The 19,564-nt window shown below is 41.7% G+C and overlaps 2 long non-coding RNA genes across 3 annotated transcripts in view; one reads left to right on the top strand and one right to left on the bottom strand.

The window, feature by feature from the left end:
• Positions 1-2,456: 2,456 nt before the first annotated feature.
• Positions 2,457-19,564, bottom strand: part of LOC126529379 (uncharacterized) — a 20,519-nt gene continuing 3,411 nt past the window's right edge. Inside the window, exons 2-4 of the long non-coding RNA XR_007599217.2 lie at positions 10,875-11,001; positions 6,876-6,987; positions 2,457-3,484 (exon numbers count right to left, since the gene is read on the bottom strand). This is a non-coding gene — a long non-coding RNA (uncharacterized lncRNA). The remainder of the gene's footprint in view (positions 3,485-6,875; positions 6,988-10,874; positions 11,002-19,564) is intronic.
• Positions 15,970-18,432, top strand: LOC129384383 (uncharacterized). 2 transcript variants are annotated; one of them, XR_008612136.2, is made up of 2 exons: positions 15,970-16,235; positions 18,238-18,432. It is a non-coding gene; the product is annotated as an uncharacterized lncRNA (long non-coding RNA). The 2 variants fall into 2 exon arrangements; XR_008612135.2 differs by having other exon boundaries at positions 15,970-16,222.

Below are 19,564 nucleotides of genomic sequence, written 5' to 3' on the forward strand. Positions count from 1 at the left end.
AAGGAGAAGTGCTCGCAAACTTAGAATGAACTGGTGGTAATAGAAATGAAAATAACGCTACGCATTTAAAGCGCAACCTAGCACAGTCCTAGCACAGTCCTAGCACAAAGCCCAGTCCTATTGATTGGTATTGAATCGACTACAGCGATGTGTTATTCAATACATACTCAAAGAAACTGGACGAAATCGAAGGCAGCTATTATCTGTACAGTTTACGACGCTTTGAACGCGATGCTTCTTGAGCATGGTGATTGCAACAGCTTTCTTTTCGAACAAAGTTTGCTTTAGTCGATCCAATATGAAAAAGGTTTTTCGCAACTTTTGCCTGTATATTGTTTAAAACAGCCTAAACATCGTAAAAGGCAATAGTGTTCCTGCCGCTGCAGCTGAAAAACAATGTAATGATAACCTCTCTGAGGAAGAAATATCACGCTGCAAATAACTGCTTTTTCACTAGTGGCAAGCGGGAAGACGCGTCAGAGTTCTGTAGTCAAGGCATCGCTGAAATGTCTCCAGAAGTGGTGGCATGACTCAGTTCTTTGTGTTCGAGAACGCTGCGCATTCCACTTCATGAAAGGTACGAAGGCGTGCTAGATATTCATATCATTGCATGCATTTAATTATTCTCAAAATACCTATCTTCAAGCACGACGACCATCGCCAACTACAGCGTGAAAATTTCAACTTAAATTTCAATTTTCAGCTGAAACGAAACGTAGAGTAAAAAATGGCCAAACGATTCAACACTGGTGCCAACGAGGCGAGAGTCTACTGAGGAAACTCACCATTACGTGCCTCCAAAACAACGCTCCGTATGCTAGAGCTGCATTTATATTGCTGTAGATATATTGCTACTCCCAATAATGATCTTTGGAGGGAGCTTTCTTTCAGAAAAATATGACTGAGAATAACACAACCACTCATTTTTTGCAACCTTATGCATGATCAAAATACACTTGAACTTCATTATCGAGAAACCGATTCTCCTGCGCAGCTGAAATCAATTGCGACGTTTCTGATATGGGCACTAATGATCTCCCATGAGCGAAAATCTTCAAAACATAGTGCGCAATTGATGAGTCATATCATGAAAATTCACCTCTGGTATACAGTCCGTTGTGCGTCAACAAGAGCCAGAATCTCAGTTTGTGAAGCAGCATATCGGTATGCAACAGGAAGAAAAACAGTCAACAAAAACACTTTAAAACTTTAAAAAACACTTAAAACAACTTTTAATTTAAAAAGGGCATTTTAAATAAACAAGCACACCGGCACACCAGCGCGGGATGATGAACGGCACTATATCCCAAAGGAACGAGACAGTATGCTTTCATTCCAAATCCATCCTATCACGTTGATTGCCCTTCCAAATAAAACTGCTTAGGCCAATTTAGCATTCAAAATGATACACGTACTTGCGAGTGCTTCGGTTGTGTTGCCTTATAATTCTGCTTCTTTGAGTTGTGCTTAATGCGCTGTTTCACGCATAAAGATGACTGCTTATTAACTCGCTCAACCATCAATATTGCTGCACGCAACAGTTTTCGCCCGTTTCTACCATGAAAAGATTATATAAATTGTAGACACTTTATTGCACAAAATACATCCGACACTATACCAATACAAGTGTCTATACGGGGATATACAAATGATATGATCTGGAAGTGCAATGGCGTCACTGAAGTGCGAGGGATTAGTGTCATCTGAAGAATGCTCGAAAACCCGCTGACCAACGCTGACATGGAGGACCAGCGATGACTCGTGGACCGAGCAAAGTGGAGAGCCGAGGGCCAGGGCCATGGTACCTCGGAATACGGAAGCCACCTGTCTGAGGCCCACATACACAGGATCACTGGCTCTATTTTAAAGCGAAGCATTCTTTGCCTCATCCGTCAACTTTCTGCTGCTGCTGTCTTGTTCGCCGGGTCGGGGGTGGTTTGGAGCGTGTGTATACATAGAAGGAGCGTGGCAGAGAAGAAAGAAGACACGAGAAACTCATTTGATCTTTTGACCACGTCGATTGTGCACAATGCCCTCTCGAGCTCCCTGAGCGTCACCACATTAGCCTTTTGACAGCTCTAATTATCCGTGACCTCCCGTTAAAGCATTGCAGAAATTTTTAGCTTTAGTATTGCAATTTTTGATACCAACCTTGTGCCGATGCTCAATGCGATGAGAGATCTATTCCGGTGGTGAAATAAAATCGTCATGTAACGTGACATGATGATATAGCTTGTGAAAAAGAGTGAGGTGACTGATTTTCCTGCGAGATCTTAAAGGTGGGAGAGAAAAGTTAGTTTCTTGGCTGTAATACTTGTGGTGCGGTTGTAACTTGAAAAGATGAAAAAACAGCTTGCCGCAGGTGGGGAACGATCCCACAACTTTCGCAGCCGTTTTCTCATCCACTTTTACTTTCAACAATTTATCGTTTGTTTACTTCATTTATTAGGCACAAGGAGGAGGAGGAAAAACGTTTATTGAGCTCTAGAAAAATGTGATGAATTTCGCGGAGTCAGATGGTGTCTTCGATCGTTTTAGCAATGGCTAAGTAATTTCCTTAATGTTGTCCTTGGTGTCAGTATTTGTTCGCCTCTTATGATAAAACTAATGCAAAATTTTATCTTCCGAAAAAAAAAGTCAAGAATGTGAAGACTTTCAGCTCTCATTTAACGAGGCAGTCAATACTCAACATGGCTTACACTGCATTTTTGGGCTCCCCAGGCCTACCAGACAATGCAAAGGCAAAAAATTCGTCTGAATAACATATTCTCAAGGTATCACTCTGAAAACTTGGTGGAAACATCAGAGGGCCAATTTAAGTGCATCTGCCAATTTTTATCAAAATCTATGTGCCCTTTTGTATGGTTATTTTTGATAAATGAACTGGTGTCATAAAGGAGAACATGAAAAGTTGTGCGTTGGGGCATACATAATGGGTAGTGCCAGAAGCCTTCCTTTCATTTCACGAGCACAACGCTCTCCTTCTAACACGTTTGATTACCATTTCCGAAGCTTCCCTTTGAAACAACTACTCCCCTCCTCGAATACAACCAAGGGAGAGAACCGATATATGTAGAGAGACAGGGTGGTTAACCACATGTACCTTAGTTGGCTGCCGTGCACGAAGGGATGAGTAGGGGAATAAACAGAAAAATTTAGATCGGACGGAGAGAGACAGCGGCACGACTAAGCCAAGATGTAAGCAACGTTTATTGTATATGGTGGCCATGAACAGTGAAGTTTTTCTCTCTTCAATAGTTTTAAATTTGTTTGCCAATGTATGCGCACAAGTTCCCATCTTGCTTGTGTGGCAGATTGCTGGGGCAGAGTGCCGCATTTTTATGAACACACTCAAAGTCTTAGAAATCTAGTGACAGCGATACTCTAAGCAGCACGACATCGTTCGCAACAGGCGGGAAATCCTCCGGGAGATCGTGCAGACGCTCTGTGGTCGTGCCGGCGTCTCCCGGCTGCCGTCGGGCACCTGCGTTTCAATAACATCGATGTAATTAGCTCATCAGAAATTGCAATGAACATACATCAGCAATCGTGAATTGTGACACTCGTAGGTGTGTTGCACGACAGATGCATTTGAATTCATCTTGCAGAAACTGACAGTTTTCAGAGAAGTCTGCGGCTATTAATGTGATCAGCGTTTTTACAAAAACACTTTTAGGGCAGAAAGTTGATGTCTATCTTTCAGTTGAGGTAGGTTCATAATACTTTCCCCGGCAACTTAGATCACTGGACTTGAACCAGCTCGCCCACCAACATATTTTACTGAAACTACATTTCTTTTACATTAGGTAGTAGTAAAGGCAAGGCGCAAAAGACCAGGACTCGAGAAGAAGAACACAAACGACAGGACCGGTGCCACTCACAACTCAGTTGTCAGTGGCGCCGGTCCTGTCGTTTGTGTTCTTCTTCTCGAGTCCTGGTCTTCTGCGCCTTGCCTTTACTACTTCAAGCATGAACCAACTAGCCCAAGCAAGAGTTTTACTTGAGCAAATTACATTAGGTCCCTTGCTTTTTAGTGGCTTTGCTTGGTTCTGTCCTACTCCCTTCTACTAAGTCATTGTTTCTAGGTCACGCTAATATGTACCCATTAGGTGACTGGATAGTCTATGGCCTAATCGGGATTTTGTGTTGAGGGAAGCCCGTAATAAACGAACAGTCGGACCAACTTGCAGAACTCGGTATGCACATGGGTTGTGTGCCCCTCTTCATGAACCTCTTTGAAATCAACATGGGCAGCGGCTATGTGCCGCTCGTCAACAGAGTCGTTTGAAAACTGAGTCTCCAGTGCTGGGCGAAGTCTAAGCCGCATTATGTATATTTAGACAATGTTGTTATAATATACAGGCTGTTCGAACAATCATATACCAAGAGTTAAAAATATGCAAATCTACGTAGAGAGACAGAACCAAAATAATGTGATTTGCCGTCGTTTCGAGAGCATTATTTTATTTCGCCTAATGACATGTTTAGTCATAAGTATTTTATAAACTCCTCAAACATTATAATTAGATGAAAAATGTCAATGAGAAATTATAGATTAATATGAAAAACTCCCGATACTGCTTTCTGTTTTCAGTACGTGATTAGTGGAAGTGCTTTTCCGAGCGTGAAAGAAGCCTGCGAATACTGGCAAAATTGCCGCGTGACTGTCCGCTCGAAGCTCTTTGCGTGTATTTGTGGGCTTCTTTCGCGCTCGGAAAAACACTTTTATGCACCACGTATGGAGCAACAGAAAGCAGTATCGGGCGTTCTTGACGTTGCTCTGCAATTTTCTCATTGACACTTTTCAACTAATTACATTATTTGAGAGGGTGATTAATTAGTTCATGCTAATTGTGTAATGAGGCGGAATTTAAAAAAAAATGATCCGAGTATCTCCAAGCTACGGCAAACAACATTACCTCGGTTTTGTCCAGCTACGTGGCATTTACATGTTGTTAAAGCTCGGTGCATGATAGTTCCGACGCCCCATATATTCACACATTTTACGACGTATCCCTGCCCTCTTATGGCTTATTGCAAGCCGTGTCTGCGATTTCTCTAATTTCATGACTCCATGTTGAATGCACGCCGTTGATGTCAGCTTTCATTCCGCGGCGTTTTCATCGTAGTACTTAGCACTACGTACAAGCTGCGCGACATTGCACTGCATTCGGGATAGTGGCAGGTAAGGAAACCGGTTGTGAGGTCTCGATGCCTCAGTACAAATTACCAGTCGTCATGCCAGTACTGTCGCCATCGCACTATCGTCATCAACGTCACCGCCCTCTCAATGCGGTCGTCACGCACGCGCTCGCGTTACGCACCCTATTACTCGGTCTCCACAAACACGTTAATTTATCTGGCTAAAGTTTTCGGAACTCCGAACAATGCTGTATAGCAAGCTTTCTGCAGAATGGTTCGGATAACGTTGACTCAAGCAATGCACGAAATTGCATAATTTTTATCACACATTGTTGAGTTTGTTTGTAACACCGCTTAATAATAGCGGCATAATAGTGCATTTATAACTGTTTAATGACTATGATTGGCAAAGAAGTGTGCAGATCCTTCGACCTGTGGAAATCTATGGTATGCAAAACATGTTAAATGTTCATTGCTATCGAGCAGTGTTTGGGTTTCGGCGAAGCGTTACCCGATGGACTGGACTATCTTTTGAAAGGTGAGCCACTGTTTATGCGTCACTCTAGCACCTGTGTTAAGACAGGAGCAATACTACATGACGGCAACAGGGATAGCGTGGCCGCGAGGCGAGTGGCATAACAACATTTTTTGTACTCTGGAGAAGAAATCTTGCAACTTGTTTCGTTAAGTTTAGCTATACCGAATGCGGTACAAGGTCGCATAGCTTTGATGCAGCGGTAGGTGCTACGAGGAAAGGATTGAGAATTGTGGGCAAAATTCCAAAGGCGGCCACGCACAACAAAGACTGTCATAGCACAAGCTGCCCTAAAATGAGATCAGTGGAAACTGGAACGCTTTCGCTTTTATAAGAAACTTGATGCTGCGTGGCGGGAGGCACGTGAAGGACTGTTGTAAAGCTGGCTCTTAGGGGTGCACTCACTTCCTGCATTTGTGGCCTTCAAGAGCCCTAAGCACCCATCCGCGCTCTCAAGCGCACTTGCACTCTTCGTGAAGTATGCGCGTGTAAGGTGACGTTTGCCCTAGCACTATCAGAGAAATAGTTGGCGTTGGATTGACAGAAGCATGTGTGTGAAAAGGCGAGAGGGTAGCCCAATTATTAGAGCATTGACATGCTGTGCTGGAAGACTGGAGTTCATTCCAACGTCGGGTAAATATTTTTCTTTTCAAGGAGCCTTACACAATGGCACACCGAAACCTACCCACTTACTGCGAAAAGCTTGCAATTAGTCAAAGAAGTCTTCGCCTTGAACAGGTAAATTACGCGGGAATGTTATCATTTAGCAGCCTTGCATGGTATTAAGCTGAAAAGTTTGTAACACCGGCTGTTGTCATCTCTGAGTGAAAAGGTGTATATGGTGTCTGTTGAAATGAAAGAAGTGTTAGTGCTCTGGGCCTCTATTCAAATAAAGCTATTATGATATATTTACTTTGCAGAACTACTCCTACCCAGTACTGATGCTGGTCATATTAGAGTCAATGCGAAGAGTATTTACGAAGGAAAAGCTTCGTAAGATCGCCCCCAGATTCACTGCGCTAGCAAAAGCCACGCAGTTACTACATCGACATGTTTTCTTAAGACACAAACAAAGAAAGGCAATTTTATCGGAAGTCATATGCAATTTGGTAAACATGAGTATTTCTAGCGGTGCCTAAATGTGATGCTTACAAGCACGTGCATACTGTCCAAGGTACTACGCTTAGCAACTGCTTACCCAGTGATTGAAACTGTCAGTCCATTCGTAGAACAAGAAATAAAGACACAGGGGTTTCGAATTTCCATACTTTGACCAGCTGGAATAAAGTATCCCAGAAAAAAACATCCACCTATAGAGAAACAGGGAACATTGTATTAGACTCCCTTTTATTGGAAATGTAAGCATAATTTTCAAGAATTTTCGTTATATCCGGGTTTGTATGTATAATACATAGAGACCTTGAGCTACCCTGTGGGCTTTCACGTAATTTATTATGTACAATGAATTGACATATATATTGTCTCCTATACTGTGCCATGAGAACTGAGTCATCTAGTTGCACCATACATATTGCAGATCTGGTCATACTAAAGGTACCCATACTTATCCGTCCTGCCATAATGCATTCAACGGTGATATTACATCAAATTCTCGCCAAGAGCCATCAAAGACTTCTGCAACAATTCCTCCTTTTATCTTCACTAGAATTCAGCCACTGTTGTAAGAAAGTTAGCCCCTTCAGCATGCGCAGCCAAAGAATTCCACAGCCAATAAGACACGAATTCGTATCTGGCTCAACATTGCTGAAATAAGAGTGACTGAATGGAGTACACAGGGAAATCACGACATGCCTTAATAAAGCTACTTCGGGATAGCTGAAATTCGGTTTAGCTGGGCATTCGTGATCGTCAAATAACAGCGCACACAAAAACAAGAGAAGAACAGAGAAGCGCCCTACACAGCGCGGTGTATGTTTCTCTTACATTTGCCCTTTGTGTTTCGCACGCTGTTATTCACAAAACAATTTCACAGTATTGAATGTCTGGTTGGACAATTCGCAGCCTTTGCAGCGGTGCGATTTGCTGATAGTCACTGATACGGCTTAGAAATTAAATTATGCCATCAGAGAAGGCTTTCTTGAGAGCACTACTGGTGTTCGGGCATGGGGCTAGTTGGGCTGAAACGTTGGCTGCTTTCATCGCTAGATCAAGCAACATACGAAAGTCGTAGCAGACATACCCTGTCCTGTCGTATCATATAACGAAATTGGCAGGACTGCCTAGTCAATTCTACAACTTACCTCAATATAACCGTAAGCAACCGTAATTCTGAATAGTAAGGTAACCCGGAATAATTATTTTCCGATTCAAGCTAAGAACGCACGGAAACAGCACATTTAAGCAGTGAAAAGCCCACATATACGAAGATGCAGCATGACAATTGCAACCACAAGGTTTCAACCAACAGCTACTAGTTATATTGCATCTCTTGGTCGTGGAAAGAGGCGTCAGAGTCTTTACTTTTCTTATTTCCTGGTCATAGGTGGCAACTCAACAGACAGCCGTTCGTGCTCGTCTGACGCGAATTCTCAATTACATTTAGTATTACGCACGGTAAGCGCTTGCCTGCGTGGTGTTTTAGCGACACGTGTTTTTTATCTTTCAAAGAATGTCTACTCAACTATGTACCGGCTTTCTGTGAGCTTTCATATAGAAAAAATTACGAATTTTCAAAAATTACTCGTACATCTACCTAGCTTATTGGACAGATACAGCTCTTTCGTTCTTTTTTTTCCCTATTGGTGGTGGAGTTATGAGGTATGCTTGCAGTCAAGGCTCTGCAAAAAGTAAACGTCCAAGAAATTTCTTAGATGAGGTAATGTTTAGGAGATGAAAGCAGCGCTATTTTCTACAGAATTTTATGGCGGTGTTTCTTACTGTTGCTTTGTCGAGTCGAACTCTTTAGATAAACAAGAGAGGGATCTGCAGGAGCAAGTACAGGAAGTCATCAACACTGGTCATAAGAGGAATTCCTCCCGCTGTGCCATTACAACGTGACCCATCTAACGTTATTATCATTATTTTGTCTCAAGAACACAATGACTCAGAAGAATGCTGAGAAGTATACTTATAGTATTGCTTCCCGCGGGGTCATCGTTCGCACAGCAATCACTATACATAGGCGGTCGTCCATATGGGCACTACTTTAGATCAATGCTATAACTTCACCGCAATACTTCTGTACCTCCTGTCTCGAAACATTTACGCGAACTTTACATACATACATACATACATACATACATACATACATACATACATACATACATACATACATACATACATACATACATACATACATACTTTGAGCAATACTACGGAGTATGTAATTACTGAATATTCGTCGTTTCAATTTTCCTACGTCTCACATAACCATAGAATTATAAAAGCAAACCTTATACAAAGCGAGACCAATATCTTATCGTCATAACATGAAGGTGCCGCAAAATATTGAAAACTAATTAAGAAGCCGCTCATGATTAAATTCCAGTTGGCGACCTCCTTGTGCATAGCTAGGAACATTTGCACTAAGCTTTTACGTATTTGTCAAAATTTTTAAGATGGCGCCATTCTCATGTCAAGTGCCGTGCTCCTGCAAAACAAGCTATTCCCAAAACCTTGGGGACATTATCACCAGCATAATTCGCGGACGTACGCTTGCGTGTGCTCCTTCGAACGTCCACATACAGCCACCGCCATGAATAGCGTTAGGAGCAACAACTTACACACAGGTACTCACTCAAGCTCGCACTTGCTTCCATTCAAGCTCAACTCTGCTTTCTCAAAGTTCACACACTAGTCCACCCACATACATGGACCCTCTGTTGACACCCACAGACTCAACGGAATAATGATGTGAGTATAAATCAATAAACTCGTGAGCATTGTGACTTATGATTGAGAGCTCGTAAGAGCCTATAGTTTGAAAAGATGAGCTGCTGAATTTTTGAGACACAGTTTTTCTCGCGCAGTGCAGGATTCATACGATCGCAAGCAATCGTATGTTTTCCTGCAAGCACAACAAAAGCTAAACATTTCACTAGCACTACACGCACTGTTCGGTATTTCAAGCGTTTCTCACGGCGATATACCAGTTGATTACAGAGGCAGAAAGTGACAAAAATTGCGTGCACCATTTTGCACAGCTCAACTAGAGGGTTTGTTTTGTGTTTGGCACTGAGACGTTAGGAAAAAAAAATCCTCATAACAGAGGGGCGGGGGGCGGGGGGGTTGAATATCAATTTTTTTCAGCGAATCGAATACAAATAGAATAATATCGAATATTTTTCCAATAGCTTGCAAATCTTTTACTGTTTACTCATCATTATGCTGAAATGACTTGAAACTCCCGGTACTCAAAAGATCAAAAAGCTTCCGTCATTACATTACAGCATGCTTCAATAAAATCACGAAGTATTTCGAAACATTAAAGAGATTGTTAGCAAACTCACAGCTCATGGGAAAATTGGAGGTAACGCATTGTCATATAAAGTTTGTTAAGGTAAACTTGGGGAGCTACTACTTTCTGTGTACACCGACGCGACCAGACATGCGTGTAGTCTGCGGCGATGGCTAAGTCAAAAATAAGGACCTCTTCTCTAGTTCAAATTGTTGCGGCCAATGGTGCCATTGTTCTTAAGTTATGTTCCAACGAAGTGTATTCTGATTTAATCCGATGTAAAGGACGCAGGGACTGCATCTATATAGTACCAAATACTACCCACTATCGAATGTCGTGTCTAAGCGCGATTTTACAGCGAGTGGTCGTGTTAAGGTGTGAAGTATGGCTGACTGGGCGACGCAGCGAGCTCTAATGCGTTATGTCCACTGCGGATAGTATAAAATTTTGTGTTTTTTCGGGTAGGGTCGATGAAATAATGTCTTCGAAAACGAGGCGTGTTTTCAAATATTCCTATTTGATTCAAGTACCTAATCGAATCATGACGACTATTCTATTTGAAGACAGAATGCAGTAGTGCAATACTCGATCTGTTATTCAAAAGTTTAAAATATTCGCTCACTCATAGCTCGCAAAGAGGAAAAGCCTGCGTGAGAAGACCACAGCCTCCTCCGTCGCAATGTAAGACGTTCTTTTTTTTTGTCTTCAAAGTACGAATCTTTGTATAATACAATAACCCCGTGAACAATGCAGTGCTTAAAACTGTAACGATTTACTCACTTTCATGGTATCTCACAGGACAACGGATATCCGGGGTCCGCTGAGCAAATGAAATTTTCACTATTAGTACGAGCACCCCTACTAACAGTTTTAGCTTTATTTGGTGCGCCTGGATTGTCTTCTGAACCTAAAGAAAGAGCGGTTATTGTTTAATATTTTTCTTATATGAAAAAACATTAGTTCTGACGTGCGCAGCTTTTTGCAGTGGAAACTGCTTCATTTACAGGAAAGCTGCAGACGTGGAATGGACAACTTATCTTCTGGTTGTTCACAAAAATGGGTTTTTTGAACTTCTGTTCGCCGACTTAACGGGATGTCATCAATACGTGCTACTGCCTCCATTAGCAGGAGGCGATGACGAAGGAGAACATAGGATTTACGAATAAAAACAGTCGTGTTTAGTGCCGCGACAACCTGTCATTGACGGTTTATAAACTAAGGTCTGGAACAGAAAAGAAATGCCGCTAGCAGTTTCAACCCAACATGGAACCATACAATGCCTTCTCAGCACAAACGAGTGCACTGAAAGTATAAGCAACTGTCTCAAACGCCGAAAATGAGGAATGGGCTTGTGCTAACTGTATTTACTGTATAGGCATAGCATATTGTACACATGAAATTAAACGGTGGCAATTCGCACATGAAAGGATTCGGCGGGACCCACCTCACAATGTATGTTGACAGTAATTCACTTAGAATTGGAGCAATATGCGACACAACATATTTGCTTCATCCAAATGTCTTGTGTATGTAGTGTGTCCTTCAGTGGGACTCGATTATTCGATTATTCGTTAAGCAGCAATAACGAAATTCTGCTCACGGAACGCGCAGATGAGGTGATCAAACCAGCTCTAATACAGCGCACGGGGTTGTAGCTTATTTATGTGCGTAACAACGCCAGCATTCAGTTGCACCTATGTCTTAAAGTGTGACGCCTGCGTGCAGAAGTGCCCTTTAAATGCAGGCGTCCAAAAGTTTCATTCATGGATAACTATGACGGTATTTTTTGCCGCTTCAACTTCGAAGACTGATGGTGATAGGATAAAATCAAAAGAAACTGATGCTCTGCATAAAGGGTACTTTCATAAGTTCTTATTATTTGGATGTACATTTATTTGTCGTTAATACATGCCAAAAAACAAACACACATATGGCCGATACTTGTGCACATCGATACGTCCCTATGCCTTTCCATATTCTTCAACCAACATCCTGATTAGCCCACTAGGCCACCAGTCAGGCATACATCGACATTTTTTACTAAAAACAGCCAATCTCTGCACTCCCAGGTCCGGTTCATAGACGGCAACTGCCTTCAACGACTTTAACCTCTACGCGAAACTTGATTTCATTTATTTTTGCCAAAACTGAAGAAACGGCTGCTGCCTTTGCACTAACTATGTACTAAAAATTATGATGCTCCAGTCGTCCTTACGGGTGAACGCTACAAGACCTTTTTACAAAAAAAGAAGCGTTGTACACTGGCGGCATCATGCTGAAAAACCCATTTCTTTTTATGCTTAAGGCGACAACTATCCTTCTGGATCATGTTCTTGCGTCGACGTTTTGCTTCCGAGAAGGACCGCATTTCGAGATGCTGCGCAGCTTCGAGCCGCGTGTCGATGCACGTGGACTGCTCCTGGATATTGATTACCTGAATGATTCGTTCCTCACTGCACTAACTTGCAAGCCGATATCGGTAACGTCACTCCACGTGACTGAGGGAGCCTGCATAAAAGGAGGCTCCGGACCGTATTTCGACAGACTGCCTTGCAGCAGCAATGCTGACATCATGCTAGAAAATACATTTCGATTTATGCTCAAGGTTGGTGTCTATCTTCCTGATAACTGCTACCGTAGCGATGACCGCTTTCTGATGGTGTTGTGCTGCCCACTGTGTATCAGGTGCTTTCTTAGTTGACACCAACGCGTCCCATTGCCGCAATAGGAACAAAAACAGGGATTGACAAAACAATTAAGCCACACCATTCGTCGCTGAAGAACCTCAGCATCGGCTGCCGAAGCGTTTTAAATAAGACTGTTGAATTGGAGGGGCTTCTACTGTCAAAGGATCCTGCTATAGCCGTCCTATGAGAGACATGGTTAACAGATTCAATCTATCACCGCGAAATCGTTTCACCTGGCTCCAGTGCGTATACAAAAGACTGCAGTTGAAAGGGAGGCGGTGTGTGAATTCTGCTTAAGAAAACGATAAACCTAATCAAAATGCTTGATGCACCTAACGCTGAATGCATCTTTTGCAAGGTCAATCTTGATAACCTTAGATGTGTTTTGGGAACTATGTATAGGCCTCCGGGTTCATTCGTCGCTATAATTTAAAAATTATATGGCAACAAATGTGAAGCCTGTTGATTAGATTAAACTAGCAGGAGACTTCATTCTGCTGTTAATGGGTCAACGATGCCGCACATTAGTCAGTGTGAGGGCTTTTTCAGAGGCAATGATAGACATCGCTTTTCAGTACGAATAATAAGTTGATTGTTATAGAAGGATCCAGGGTAGTTCCCAATAAATTCTAGATCTCTTCTTTGTTTCAGGGAATATTACATATGAATGTTTTTGTGACGTGGTCCCCGGTATTCGCCATCACATTGCCGTTCTGTTAACCCTATCAGACGTTTCTGTCAACGAAAAACACAACGTGTCTACTTTTCGCAACTTTTGTGAAGCTGATGACGAATCAGTACTTCATATGCTTTCTTTGTATTTCGATGAGACTGCTAATAATACTGATAGTGCGACCATTCTGTGAACCAAGTTTAAAGGCATTGCAAATGAAAGCATCGCATGTGTTGTGCCAACTACATTTAAGAAACCTAGAAATAAGGACCCGTGGATATCTAGGGAGACCTTGAAATTGAGAAAGCACGTAAAAAGATTAAAAAAGAAAAGGAAGACTTTAAAAAAATGTTGAATTAACATCTCAGATTAAACTGCAGGTGACTTCGGATAAATGCCGCTACTTTGGTGTGTCGTTACCCAATTTCATAACTACCTCACAAGACAAGTTTCGGAAAACAATTTCTCCGAAGTCCAGTGAATGTGAAATTTTTATGATAATGGCAAAGAAGTCAGTGATCCAGTGTCCACTGCGAACCTTTAAAGGAACACTTTAAATCTGTTTACACAAAAGACAATGGTATCTTGTCAACTCGGTGTCTCCTTACCCGCTGTTTCAGATGTTCTTATCTCAGAGAGTGGCATATTAAACATGTTACTCAAACTTGATACCAAAAAATAGCCTGGGCCTGATGGCATCCCTAATGCGTTTTTAAAAAGATATGCAGAATGGTCCTCTAGGTATTTATGTTTTATTTCTCAAATCATTACTCGAGGGTTAACAACCACACAACTGGGTAACTGCCAAAACCAAACCAATACATAAAAATGGAAACAAGGACCACCTTCCAAATTATTGATCGATTTCATTAACTTCAGTATGTTGCACAATAATGGAACATATAATACACAATCATATCCTTGAATTTCTTGATGAACACAACTTTCTAACTAGGTATCAGCACGGATTCAGAAAAGCTCTTTCAACCTGCACATAGCTTGTTGACACCATACATAATCTTGCGGAATACATTAACCGTGGCAAACAAATAGATGCTATTTTTATGGATTTCTCCAAAACCTTTGATAAGGTCTTGCATTAAAAGTTACTCTTCAAATTAGACAAGGTATCTAACAATACAATGTTGATGAGTTTTTTCGAGATTGGTATTCAAAACATGTGAAAGTTGATTCTGGTGTTCCCCAGGGCTCAGTAATCGGTCCTTTGTAGTTTTTGTTGTTTAATATTGATATATTGACACAAATTCATGGTAAGGTCAAGCTTTATGCATATGATTGTGTTTGATACTATGAAGGTAACAGCACATCCGGTCAGTTGCTGTCAATGAGGCATTTCATAAGGTAGCCTCCTGGTGCGAAGAATGGCAAGTGGTTAATAACTTTGATAAAACTGACTTCGTGACGATTAGTCATAAGAAAATTCCTTTAGATACAACGTTTACGATATATTTCAGTAGAACACGCTGTGAGGCTAGTTGGTTCATAGCTTTTAAACGATGAAGCGCCTTTAGAAACAGCATACCAATGAAGAAACGAACAATAACAGGACAAGGCGCTTCATTAACTGGACAAGCGCCTTGCCCTGCTATTGTTTGTTTCTTCGATTGTGTGCCGTTTCTGTTGGCGCTTCATCTTTTGGAAGATAATTTTTTCTGAAGCAACTGAATATATGTACCTGCAGTTTTATATAACGAATGATCTGAGCTGGAACAAGCACATAACAGATATAACTACAAATGCGAATTATAAACTTTTTTTCTTTGGCGTGCTCTCAAGCTTCTAACACCGTCTGTCTGCCTTTTAGCGAACAAATCAATTGTATTACCAGTATTAGGTTACGCCGCGATCATATGGGACCCTTTTACGAAGTCGAATATTAACAAATAAGAAGAAAGTGCAAAGGCGAGCGGTGCATTTCAGATACAACTCTTTTTCACGGACTTCAGTTACGGACCTTTTAAACAGAGCTCAACTTGCGCCATTATCTTTAAGATAACGTTGTTCAATGCTTATGTTCTTATATAAGTTGATTAACGGCCATTATAAAAATGACATGGCTGACATTTTTCCCCTTTTTCTCTGGCTACTCAACTACGCATAAACACGTCCTGCGCGCTTGTGCGCATGCGCGCTTGTGCGTGAGCTCCCGCTTTTCTGCTGAAGTGGCATGATAACGACTCATCTACCTCTTGAGCGATTCTTACTGCTACGACGTTTCCTCGCTTATAATGATTCGACGTTGTAGATAATCTCTGCTTACAAGGTTTTCGATTTACGAGCAGTATTAGGAAAAAAAATGTAAGCAATCACAGCGTGCTACTGGTACAGGTTTGTTTTGAAGGGGTGTTGCCATAACTTTGACGTAAGTAAACATTACAAGGGATAGTTACTTAAAGTCACGAAAGAAACTATAGAATCGTTATGTAAACAAACATTCATGTAATGCGCTGCTGCTGCTGCTGCGTGTGAAATTTTGTCTAGTTGAAGGGGTCCCTGTTATCGTGACATTCATCAGTGACTTCGACTTTGTGCTCTGTTGCCACCCTGCACCAGTGCAGGCATTGTTTTCGTGACTGTTTTTACATGCTCCTTGCATGTGTTCACGATGTGATAGTCTTATTGTGCCACAGCTGTAAGTTAACACAGAATTCTCTTTGTAGTGGTGAAGCCGTGACCCACAACAGTGTCCACATAACCCGTGGCAATGGCTGCAGCAGCACGGCGTGTAATCTGGATGGACATGCCAGGTATGCTTTAAGTGTACGTGTTCACAAAAGTAGGATCTCGGTATCATTAGTGGATAAGTGTATTGACATATTACTTAATGCATCTTGCTAAATAGGCTAAATATTTGTGCAACTTTATTCCACTTGCTGCTTATTTGTGTTTGTAGACATTATGCACACATTATCTTGTTCTGGTAAAACTACACCTCGCATGACCTGACGTTTAGTATTTTTCTCGCATAAATTGCTTGGCTGCAAGTCCATTTTATTTTTGCCTATTACACAGTATGTTTCTTTTTTATTTTGGTTTTATTTGTTTGGAACTGTTTCTTATGCTGTAGCATATATTTCCCTGTTTTCCTTTCTGCTTATGATACACACATGTGCTGTTTTTGTCCATGTAAGAATTCGAAGTGTAGTGTGCCATATATCTCAAAGGTCTAAGCACGCAGTGTGCATACCATTGTTTAACATTGATGTTTACAATTATGTCTGTCTTGTTCTCAGAATAACTGTCACTGGCACATTTGATGAACTCGAATTTCTTGAAATGAAATAGGAAGGCCAGTATTCATTGTGCTGCAGTTACTTAAGTAGTGAGGTATTTTCTGGTAAGCTTTCTATTTTTTTCTCTCACTTTCTTCGTATTCTTTTCTTTGCAAGTGGCCCCTATTCATGCTGGTAGGCATTGTAGCAGTTGTGAGTGTGTCTACTGCAGCAATGTCACAGCTAGTTTGCACACACTCCAGGATGCCAACAGATACCCGTCACTGTTTTTGTGCATTTCTGAGAACCAGCTGTGTCCACTCGGCGAAACTTGTAGTGTCCATTTGAATTTGCCAATCAGTTCATGCAACTTTTCAGGACAAAATTTGCACAGCGAGGGAAGGGAGACCATACAACATGACTGTTGTGCATATGCTGCCTAATTTATTTTTGCTGGAAATATATGTGCATTGCAGTCCACAAGGGAATTGACAAAGGCACCCAGGCATTGGAGGCTTGCTTAGTTAAAGGTACCCAAAATTTGTCTCGTATCTTTCAGGGTTAATGTAGGCTATTCTTTTGATCACATGCATATTTGGTCCAATGTACATCGGGCACGCTGACTAGCCAGTGCCTCAGCATGCGCCTAGGAGAGCACCATAATTCACTCAAAGGACCAGTGTGCTCATCCCATTTGACCATGCATTGACATGACAAGCTGTGCACTGGATTTAGATTGTTCATCTGTTTCGTTCGCCTATGGCAACCGATTGATACAACAAAATCAGTGAGGAATACCACATCCAAAAATGGGACGTGTGTCAGTCAACGCTCATTATGATTGCATGACAAAGAGGAATACTCTCTAATGACGTGGGATAGCAACCACCATGCTTATTTATTAAATTATTTTTATGCAAGCTTGTTTATCATGCTTCTACGCATTTGTTTTTCAACTTGTGCCCTCCCTCTGAAAGCAGTGCTCGGGTGTAAATGATAAAAAAACCCAGACATGGTGTGGTGTATTTCTTGAATGGGATATATGCCATCATTCAGGAGGCCAACACATGCATGACATAGTAGGCTTGGAATGTGTGAGAACTGTGACCGTAGCTGATGCAAATATTCTATAACGACTGGCACTTGGATGTCTCTGAGATGCATTGGGTTGCCCGTACACAAACACTCCTACGCTCATTTCCATGCCAAGTAATTAGTGAGATTTTGTCATTCACGCTAGCAATCCACAGACACTGCTGTCCTTTGTTAAGTGGAAACCGATATAACCGAAGTTGTTCACGACATGTACACATGCCACAGCTGATCCATGTTGCACATTTGTACAGCCAAGAGCAATTTCTGCTTACTGTAGTTACTGCTGCACCCAAAGGCCACGCAGTGGTTCCTCAACTTTGTGTGAACCGACACCACATAAATTTTTCGCAGAACTAGCTATAACATCTCCAGATCGTTCTGCAGCAAGTGATACAGCGTGTATTTCTGTGGTTGATTGCCAAGTTTTCTAATTTTCTGTCCTTTCTACCATGCAGGGTACACGTGCACTTACTTCAAGATGACGACACTCCACCTCAAGAACAGCCTCTCCTCAATGATAAGTAGCGAGATTAAATGAAAGGAAGATATCACATCCGTAACCAGACTGATACTGTGTTTTCCTTTCATTTAACCTCCTTCTGCATTTAAGGAAGCATTGATATGCCCAATAAATGTTTTTGTTAAATTTCTTTCGTTGAGTAATGTCTTACATGCAGCATATGTAGGGCCCATGTACATGTCAAAAGTGCTGCATCTTCGCTAGACATACATACATGCATACAGGCTGCATATATATAGCACCAAAGACAGTCACGCACAGGTAACAGCTCTAAATAAGGTCGGACTGCCATTGGGACACATGAGAAAATGTTACCACACGTGGTGGCCAATTTTGTTATAGCAGTAATATGAGCACCAGCAGTCTAATGTATAAGCTCATTAGAGATTCGTTAGGAAGACGTGAGAAAGTCACAAGAAAACTGCTTTGGAGCGCACATTAGGAAGACATTTCATGCTCACAAGAAAAACACTCGTCAAGAATTCTACAGAAAGACGGTGGCCAATATGTTTTAGAATGACATTAGGAATACATCAGAAAATTCCAAAGAAACTCATCAGAAAGTCTAATGGCTGTGATGTCAAAACTCGCCAGACTTTCATGTGAAACTCATCTCATATTTTCATAAGGGAACTGTACCTACTTGTATCATATTGTCATTAATTTCCTCTGAACGAAGGTGCTTAATACTCCAAAACGGGCTCCCCCCTCTCCTCATAACGTAAGCATTGATGCTTTTACTGTATCGATATTTCTTGTGCCTCGACAGCTTATATCTATCGTACCTATTGTATAACCTGTATCTACTATATCTTCATGTATGCGCCATTCTTTGCTTTAATGATATCATTAGTACTACCCTGCTAAAATCACCGAAATGTGTTGCAGCATATCTAAACAAATAAAAATACACCTTCATCCGCTCGCTTCGCTCCCTCTTCGCTCCCGCACGCCGTTTGTTGGAAGTGATGCTGGTGCTGCCGCGGGACAACGGGCAAGCCGAGATGGCTGCACGGAACAGCTTGCCAGGCGCCGAGTTTTCGAGATCATGTAATGTGAGTTTTAGAGACATCGCTCAACTGAAGTGGTGAACTCCAGCGGCACTACGAAACGTCAGCTTTGGGAGAAGCGTGGAAACTTTGCGGGACCAGCGGTTTTCATTACGTCATCGTTGGGACAGTGAGTGCTCAGGGTGATTGAGTGACATGTGTTCGTGTTTGTCTGCGTGCGTGCCACACCGGGCTTGTTTATGAATGAAGAAA

This window comes from Dermacentor andersoni, chromosome 8, assembly GCF_023375885.2.
Source record: "Dermacentor andersoni chromosome 8, qqDerAnde1_hic_scaffold, whole genome shotgun sequence".
Taxonomy (NCBI): Eukaryota; Metazoa; Arthropoda; class Arachnida; order Ixodida; family Ixodidae; genus Dermacentor; species Dermacentor andersoni.